At 44.0% G+C, this 9037-nt stretch overlaps 1 protein-coding gene across 3 annotated transcripts in view; it reads left to right on the top strand.

Annotated features, from left to right (window-relative positions):
- The first annotated feature begins 854 nt into the window (after window positions 1–854).
- The window catches only part of Rev1 (REV1 DNA directed polymerase), a 75171-nt gene continuing 66988 nt past the window's right edge, over window positions 855–9037 (top strand). Inside the window, exons 1-2 of one of the 3 annotated variants that reach the window (XM_029539221.1) lie at window positions 855–1074; window positions 2236–2298. The gene's annotated coding sequence lies outside the window, so the exon portion shown is untranslated. The remainder of the gene's footprint in view (window positions 1075–2235; window positions 2299–9037) is intronic. The other 2 variants (XM_021199202.1, XM_021199203.2) reach the window with 2 other exon arrangements.

The following is a 9037-nucleotide window of genomic DNA, read 5'->3' as shown; positions in this document are numbered from 1 at the left end:
TTAATGTTTGTGTATTCCAACAATAAAGACTGCCACAATAACCATGCGGTCTCCCATTGAACAGACACCACAGAGGCGGGGAAAATGGGCCTTATGAGACGACTGATTTTGGCTAGGTGTATTTAGCATTCACGAATAAATGTGTGTAGCTGCTGTTTTGTTTTGTTTTGTTTTTTAAACCATCACAAGGGAAAGCAATTTTCTTGTGGGAAAGGCAGCAGCCGCAGGCAGAGCACAGGACGGGCAGTGGCAAGATTGTGTGGGATGTCGTGTCTGGGCACAGCCGAGCTGGCTGCCAGCAAGTGACCGGGCATTCCCGCAGAGCCGTGTGGGCCGCGGTTCTCCGTTCGCCGACGGAGCATCCTGTGAGCGTCCTGGCCGCCGTTAGGTGGCGCCGCACATCAGTCGCAGCGCGGTGCGGCGACGCGTTTCGCGCCTCGGCCGACCCTGCGCGGTCGTCCACCCGGTTAGTCCCGGCACCCGCGCCCTCCGCGGAAGCTGGGGAGCCCGGGCGTGGCGTGGGGGGCGTGGCGTGGCGGGGCGCGGCTGCGCGATGCTGCAGCACCATTAGCCAGCCGGCCCCGGCGGGAGGCAGCGTGGTGATGCGGCGGCTCCCGCGCCGCCTCCGCCCAGCCAGCCGCACGGTCACGTGCCGCCGAGGCGCTGCTCGCCCCCCGCCCCCCTCCCCGCGGGCGCCGGCGCGAGAGGAGGGCGGGGCCGGGGTCGCCTCGGGCCGGGCGCGAGCAGCGCGCGTGCGCCGCGCCCGGTGAGTGCGAGCGGGGCCGGGCCAGCGGGCCGCGGCGGGGCCGGGAGGGGGAGCCGGGCGCGCGCCGGAGGAGCGGCGGGGGAGGGGCGGAGCTGGCGCGGAGGCGCGAGGCGGGCGCCGCGACTGAGGGAGCGTGGGCCGCGGTGCGGTGCGGTGCGGCGCGGCGCGGCGCGGCTGGGAGGCCGCCTGACCGGTTGCCTTCCCCGGCGTTCCCCTCAGCCGCGGGGAGGACGCTGAACGACGGCGGCGCCCGCGAGGCCCCAGGAAGCGGCTGGGCCCGGGCATGGTGGCCTGGGGCGGCGTGGAAGGTGAGCGACCCCCGGGCCGGCGGGTGGGGGAGGGGCGCCGAGCCTCCGCCGTCGCCGCCGCTGCCGCACGCGCGGCCCGAGGCGCCGGGGCCGAGGCCGGGAGCCCGCGGTGCTGCCGCGAGGCCTCCTGCCTGCCGCGCCGCGCCGCGCCGCCCCTGCGCCTCCGACCGCCCGGTTATGTAACGCGTGACCTCCCGGTTCCCCCTCCACACCCCGCGCTCCGTCGCGCGCCGACCGGGGCGCCCGCGGCCCAGCCTCCCGAGTCCCGCCGCCGGCGTCGCAAGTCACCGGTTCCTCCTGCGCCGGCGCCTGGCCGGCCATTCATTCCCTCGCGCGTTCGAGTGTCCGCTCCGCCAGCGTTTGCAGAACGTGTGAGGGGGCACCCGGGGCCCGCGCTGCGGGTCTTCGCTCGTCCCCGGTGCACCGGCTTCTCCCCTCTGCCTTGCTCTCAGGCATCCCGGAGTCAGTGTTTTTCCTCCTTTTCCCCAGTCACTTACTGTCCCCTTCCTGTGCAGGACACCTGTCCCCAAGTGTTTGTACAGGTGCTCAGTTCACACTTGGGTGTGCTGTTAAAATAACAGTCGGGGTGGACCGAGGGGGCACTTGTCCTTCTGGAGACTCTTCCTGTCCCGGGTTTGCAAAGCCCGGACCTTCCTGTAGTATTGTTCCTTAATTGTTTAAAACAACACTACAGGTGATACATGCCTAGGATTTCATCGTGTGTTTCTTGGTGTTTCTTGGGCATAAAGTAGAAATGGTATGTAGATTAAAAACAGGAGACCTCATAAAAAGGATTTGTAACTATTAAGGGCTATGTAACAGCTCTTAAATGATCTGCTTGGTCTCTGGTCTCTGGCTTCTCTAGTCCCTGTTCTTTCTTTAGGTAGAATAATAATACCACAATCTTCCTATGGAGTGCACATTAGCTCAGCTTAGCGTTACCTCCATAAGTCTGTTTTCCCACATCGACCGGGCTTTGCCCAGGCAAATGCTGCTAGAACACCCTTCCCGCCCTTCCAGTGCTGCCTGAGCTGGACACTTGGAAGCTTTACCTGGAGCTCTCCATCCAGGAATTCAGTCTTCAGAGTGCACTCCTTCATTGCTTAGCCTAGTTACTTGCCATTTTTCTTGAATTTCTGTTTTCTTGTTTATGTCTTGTAGGTCCTTTGAGGTCAGTGTGTACCAAATCGTGTATCTTGTCATGAAACTTTACTCCTTTTTATGGTAAATAATGCATATTTGTTCATTTTTTTTTAAGGGTGGGAATCACTTTTAACATTAAATCTCTATGTCATCACAGGTAGAAAAATACAAATTTTCAAAATTAATGTGCTTAAATATGTAACTCCTTCTTTAACACTGAAAACTAAGATTCTAAATAGGAAGGAAAGAAAACCTGTTCTCAACAACCAGTCCCTGTAAATACATTCCAGTGACTACATATACCTATATTTAACAAACATACAGTATCTAATGGCTTTTGAAGTGGAAAGATCAAAGCATTTACATATGGGCTTGGGTTTTGTCTCTGCTAGTTGGACAGGCTTTTCAATTCGTAGTTGGAAGACTTCATTTTCCAGTTTGGGCAGCCAGCTAATAAATTAGTTCTTAAATGAAAGGCATTTAATAAGACTATGAAACTACAGGTACTAGGTGTTTTCTGTGGCATACTCTCATAGCTGTGTACTAAACGGCCTGGTATGCTGGAGAGAAGACCGTGAGAAGAAAACTAATCACAGGAACCCTTAGGTACCTGCTGTCTACAGTGAACAGATACCAAAGGCTGGTATGGTTCTTTGTGTTTTATTAGAATGTAAGGGATTGTAAATCATAGTATGAACCAGGCTCGGTTCATCTCAGAAGTAGGTAGGCGGAGGCAGGGGTAAGGGATATCTCTGGCAGTTTGAAGCCAACCTGATGTACATAGTGAGATGCAGACCAGTTAGGGCCTGCATAGTTAGACTCCATCAGAAATAAAAACCAAAGTAAATCATAGGGCAAGTTAAACAGAATGTTGAAAAACAACCAACCAAAAAATAATTTTTATTTCTTGTAACAACAGTGCCAACTGAAACATTAATGTTGTGTATTAATAGACATTTAAAAATTCTAATTTTCTTTGAACAGAACCTGAGAGTATAAGAAGTGTGATAATCCAGAGACAAGTTGCAGGTTCTTTTAGTATCTCATCTCCTTGCAAACCATGCATAGATGCAAGTCTTAAGTTCTACTGTTATCTTCCTTAGATTGTTGGACTAGTATCCTCACTGATGTCCTTATTTTGTTTACTGTTCCTCACATAGCAATCAGTGTGATCTTTTGAAAAAGAACTTAGGTTGAACTTTTTGTAGTTAAAATCTTCCAAAAGTTCTTGGTTACATAGGGAGTTTGAATCTAAGCTCCTCCCTGCCATCAGGGCAGCTGTCAACTTAACCTTAGCCTTACCCCATGACTCTCACTAGGATTTCAGGATCCAGGCAGACACAGGACACCTCTTGTGGCTGGTGGTAGTTGTTCTTGTCTTCTGGTTGTTCTATTACTTGAGGGAACTTTTCCTAGTTTCTAAAATAGAAGCAAGCCCCCCCCCCTTTTTTTTCATTTGACTCTTTTGTTTGCTTTTACATTAAATTAAATAATTTTTCTCCTTTGTATTTATAATCAGATATACTTTTCACTTGCTAATTATTCCCTTTAGATTTGTTGGCTCTCTCTTCCTAACTACAGGTGGAGATCTTATTAGATTTACTCGTAATTTTATCCCTAGTACTTAGAACTGTGCCTGGCACCTAATAGACTCTTTGTAAAAATTGTTAACAATAATTGCTGTAGTTAATTTGAACATTTGACATCTTCAGTCCATATCCTGCCTGCTCCCATTTACTGATTGCATGACCCTGGACCAGTTAATGACTTCATGCTATGTTATTCAGCTCTATATGACGACTAGAGTATTACCTACTTCATAGCATTACAGTGAGTAATACATGTTAAAGAACACAGGTCTGAGTTTCCTATGCTATGTGTAGAGGCCAGAGGTCTATGTCTGATGTCTTCCAGTTGCTTGCTACCTTAGCTTTTGAGTCACCATCTGTCACTGAAGCTGGAGCTTGCCATTTGGGCTGGACTGGCTGACCCTAGGATCTGTATCTGCTGGAGTTAGAAATGTACAGCAATGCACCAGATTTTTTAGGTCCTCATGTTTGCAGAGCAGGTACTTACTGAGTCTTCTCAATTCTGAATAAATAAAACAAAACAAAAATAACAAAAAACATTAAACATAATTGTTTCATGTACCAACATCATTTTTGTTTTGTTTTTTTAGAGACAGGGTTTCTCTTTGTAGTCCTTGGCTGTCCTAGACCAGCCTGTAGATCATAGCTGGCCTCAAACTTAAGAGATCCACTGGCTTCTGTCTCCAGAGTTTTGGGATTAAAGTTGTGTGTCACTATTGCCCGGCTTCTGACATTTTTTACTGTTGATGTGAGATAAAATTGAATTCATTTTTATATTTGATTTTTTTTTGAATGAAATTTTGTTGCTTCCCAAAACTTGACTTTTTAAATACTTTCTCCATCCAGAATAAAATAAAAAATAAACTGCTGAGAATAGCCTCACTTTAGTTTTATTGTGTATATAAGATATATCTTTCAACCTAAAGAAGATGCTAAGTAATTTTCCCTACAGCCACCCACCCGAGTGACTTTCCTATGTTTTGCTTTGAGATTGTGCTGGAAATATGGTTGTGGTGAGAGAACTTGCTGGGGCTTCTTGTTTTCAGACAGGAAAATCGTTGGAAGTCTGTTTTTTGTAGTGTTTAGGAAGAAGAGGTGTTTGATCATCTCTGGTGGGATATTTTCTGCCATCTTGTACAAGGAATTTTCCTTACATGCTATTTTTTGTTTCTCAATTTGGCACTTAAAGCAACCTAGTGATATTCTACATCCCTACCTTTTGGTCTCTTTTTTAATGCGTTATTTTTTTTTTTCCTTTAGAGTTTATGAAAACGAGACCATGACTTTGTAATACTAGAGTTAACGCATCCTGAGTTATTCTTACAAACTTAAGATTCTGCACATGGCAATTATATTTGCTTAACACTGGATATTTTACTTAGCATATGTCCTTGGCAAAATGGATTTTTGTAATTTCTTTTATGTCTCAGTCTCAACTTTAAGTCATAGGATTCTAAGCCTTGTGCCCGAAACTTAGAAATATTGCTTGTCTTTTTAACATTTGTTCCAAAATGTAGTAATAATTGGTAAGTTACTATGTATGGACTATTTTCCAGGGCTCTTTGCTAAGTGGCTTCTCATTTAATATCAGAAGCACTGTGTGTATAAAATTGGCACACTTAGGAAGAAACAGGTTTGTAGAGATGATAGTACTTGGTTGGGTCACATGGTACAAAAGGAACGGGGAGTTTCATTTCTCCCTGATTGATGACCAAGGGTCCTAATGCCCTTGCAAGTTTTTCATTGTTGTCATATGTTTGCAAGTGTATGTTCCTTACAATTAGGGTGCCTGATCCCTGGAAGTTGTAGTTAGAGGTGCTTGCAGGATCTGAGATTTGGACTCTGGGCCTCACGATTGCACAGCAAGTTCTTTTAACCATGGAGCCATCTCTCCAGTCCCAGAATTGTAGTTTATGAAGAACTTAATACCCATTTAAACATGGACATTGAGGGAGAGGAAACACAAGGTGTGAGAGAGGAGAGTTAGCGGTGTGTAAGTGAGCTTTGTAAACCTAAGACAGAAGGAAGTCTGGACTTCTCAAAAGAGACCATCAACATTTAAGTGTCTTAACAGTTGTATGGATGATTTTGTGACTTTTAAAGTTACATTGTTCTGAGGAATGTATCCTTAGAAAATTGACACCAGGAAGGAGTTAGATTTTGTCATAATACAGCTACATTGTATGCTTTCCTACTTGGTCAAGAAGAGATGATTTGAAAAACCTATGTATTTTTAATTACATTCATTTATTTTGTTTGCATATGGCTATATGCGTCAGTGTGTATATATAGAAGCCAGAGGACAATTTGTGTGAAGATGATCCTCCTACCACATAGGTAGTGGTGATCAAACTTGGATCCTCATGCTTGATGATAAATGAGTCAACCCCCTTTTAAAATTTACATTTATTTATTTGTGTATGTGTGAAGGTCAGAGGACATCTGGTAGGAGTCAGGTTTTTCTTTCTACTGTTTAGATCCCAGTTATTGAACTCATTGCATCAGGCTTGACTTTAAGAACCTTTGCCCACTAAGCTATCTTACTGGCTCATGAAAAACCTTTTATAGGCTGGTTTGGTCCTGTGTCTTTGTGTATGTGAGCTTGCATGTGTGCAGGCCAGAGGGTGTTGGGGTTCAGGTGCCATCCACTGTGGGAGATATACACACACACATACATACACACACATACATACATACATACATACATACATACATACATACATACAGGGTTTTTCACTGGCTTGGAATTTGGACAGATAGGCTAGGCTGGCTGGCTAGGGAGAACATTAAGTCTCCGTTTCACCAGTACAACTGTGTACCACCAAACCAGGTTTTGCTGCTGCTGTTTTACTTAGGTTCTAGTATTTGGATTGAAGTTTACCATCTGTGTATTTGTCTCCATGGTTTTCCATGTGAGTAGGGGTGGACAAAAAAAAATGTCTGATTGATATTAGTATTATGTATGGTTGTACTTGAGTCTAGCATGAATATGAACCAGGATTTTGCTCTCTGGCTTAGTCTTTCTTGATCCCACTGAAAGTTTAAGAGGAACTTCTTGAAGATTTAGTCATACAACAATGGTTATATAATATCTAAACTCTCATTCTTACATCATAGATTACTAAGACTGTACCATTTTCACCTTTTAGACACAGACCGAATTATGTAGCTGAAATTTTGATTTAGGTTCATTGAGTGCAGGATCTCCTTTCCATTGTACTGGACATTGATCTAGGAAGCATATTAATAGGCTACTTCTCTTCCACCAAGCTATTGTCTAGTAAATTGTTAACTGCTTGTACAACCTTAGGGAAAGGCCCCATGAAACTTCCAAGTAAAGTAAAGTAAATCCTGAGTTTCAAGGGCCTCCTGACCTTTCCAAAAGGAAATTCAGAGGAAATAGCTGTCTCCTGCCTCATATATAATCTGAAAGGATTGCTTCTGTTGAGGATTGTAAAGTTTCTATTGATGCAATAGAATCTGAAACCCAGGCTGATGTTTGTTTCAGTCAAAATGTTTTCTTTATGTAGCTTCTGTTGTAAGTTGGGTTTATAGATACTTTCTGTTTTTTTTTTTTTTCCCTCCCTTTATTTTTTATTTTATTTCATTGGTGTTTTGCCTGCTTGTATGTCTGTATATGGGTATCAGATCTTGAAGTTCCTGACAGTTGTGACCTGCCATGTGGGTGCTAGTAATTGAACCTGAGTCTCTGGAAGAGCAGTCAGTGTGCTTTTAACCACTGAGTCATCTCTCCAGCCCCACTTTTCTGTTTTTAAAATACTTAATTGTCTGATAATTTTAGTATTTGTCATTTCTTTGAATCAAATTATTTGATCTAGATAATTTACTGAAAAAAGTGAGATTTTTGTGGTTGAGATGGAAGTATTACTAATGAATTTGTTAGACTTGTAAAATGTTCTAAAGATTGCTGTTTGGAATTGTAGTGCTTAAGAGGCAGTACTGACACTGTTCAGATTTGTGATAGTGGAGGCTAACATTCTTCTGCAAGTCCATTACTACCAATAGAAAATGTTCTAATTGTCTTTTAAAGATCATATTAAACTCTCTTGAAATTAACTTTCTCAGAACCTGTTAGGTATAGTAGTAGCCATTATGGTAGATACCTGTAGTCCAGGAATTGGAAGGTAGAGGCAGGAGAATCGTGGTCGTGATCATCATCTTCAGCTACCTAGTGAATTTAAGGCCAGACCTGGCTGTGCCAGAGTCAGTCTTAAAATGGAACAAGCTCCAGCCAACCAAAGCATAGTGTACTAAATGAGCTCAAATTAAATGGGATTACCCTTTGAGTATCTTGAGGAATGTAGCATCTCATCTTTAAAGGCAGCAGTTTTCTTTCTATATATGAGAAGTCTCAGCATGAAGGCAAGGGAAGAATCCAGAAGTTTTGGCAACTTAAATTTTTCTTCTTTTTATGTTCATTTGCAGTTACATTGAGTTTAATGATTAGTAAGAAAAGAGACTTTAAAAAATGGAACATATAGAAAAGTCACACACATGCACACACATACTATGTAGGGTGTGTACAGTGTGTGTGTGTGTACTTGTGAAGTCAGTGTTGGTGTTCTCATTTGTTCGTGCCCTTATTTTCTGTGATAGGCACTCTCACTGATTCTGTAGCTCATCTATTCAGCTAGTCCAGGCTGGTCATTGCCTAGTGAGCTGCAGAGATTCACTTCAGACTCCAGGGATTAAAGGTGCATGCCACCATGGTGGGCTTTTTTATGTAGGTGCTGAAGACTCCCAACTCAGGGTGTCATGCTTGAAGGACAATCGCTTTGCTACGGAGCCACTTCCCCAACACCAAGTTAGATCATATTTTTAAACTTTATAGTTCCCCCAAGGAAATTATTTCTAGTTGCATATCACTGATGCTCATTTACCTTGTAAGTTTTACATTGTACAGTGGAATGCACAAGATGCTGTTTTCTGCCATCATTCTTGTGCTCTTGTGCATGGACATTTGTACTTCCTTCTAAAATAAATAAGATTTCAGCTTCTTAGATTGATACTCAAGGCCTGTTACCTTCCTCAGGTATGTTAGTTCATCTACTACAGCTGGCCATGGGACCTACTTCCCAGTTAATTCCAGAATGTTGCCTTAAGCGTCTCTGTATTTTTTTGTAGTTTCATGATTTTTTTCTTTCTAACTGCTGTTCTCCCTTATCCTGCTCCTTTCTACTTTTTTTTTTTTTTTTTTTTTTGGATTTTTT

This window comes from Mus pahari, chromosome 5 (genome assembly GCF_900095145.1).
Source record: "Mus pahari chromosome 5, PAHARI_EIJ_v1.1, whole genome shotgun sequence".
Classification (NCBI taxonomy): Eukaryota; Metazoa; Chordata; class Mammalia; order Rodentia; family Muridae; genus Mus; species Mus pahari.
Note: the sequence above shows the minus strand (reverse complement) of the source record. Positions and strands in the feature narration are given on the sequence as shown.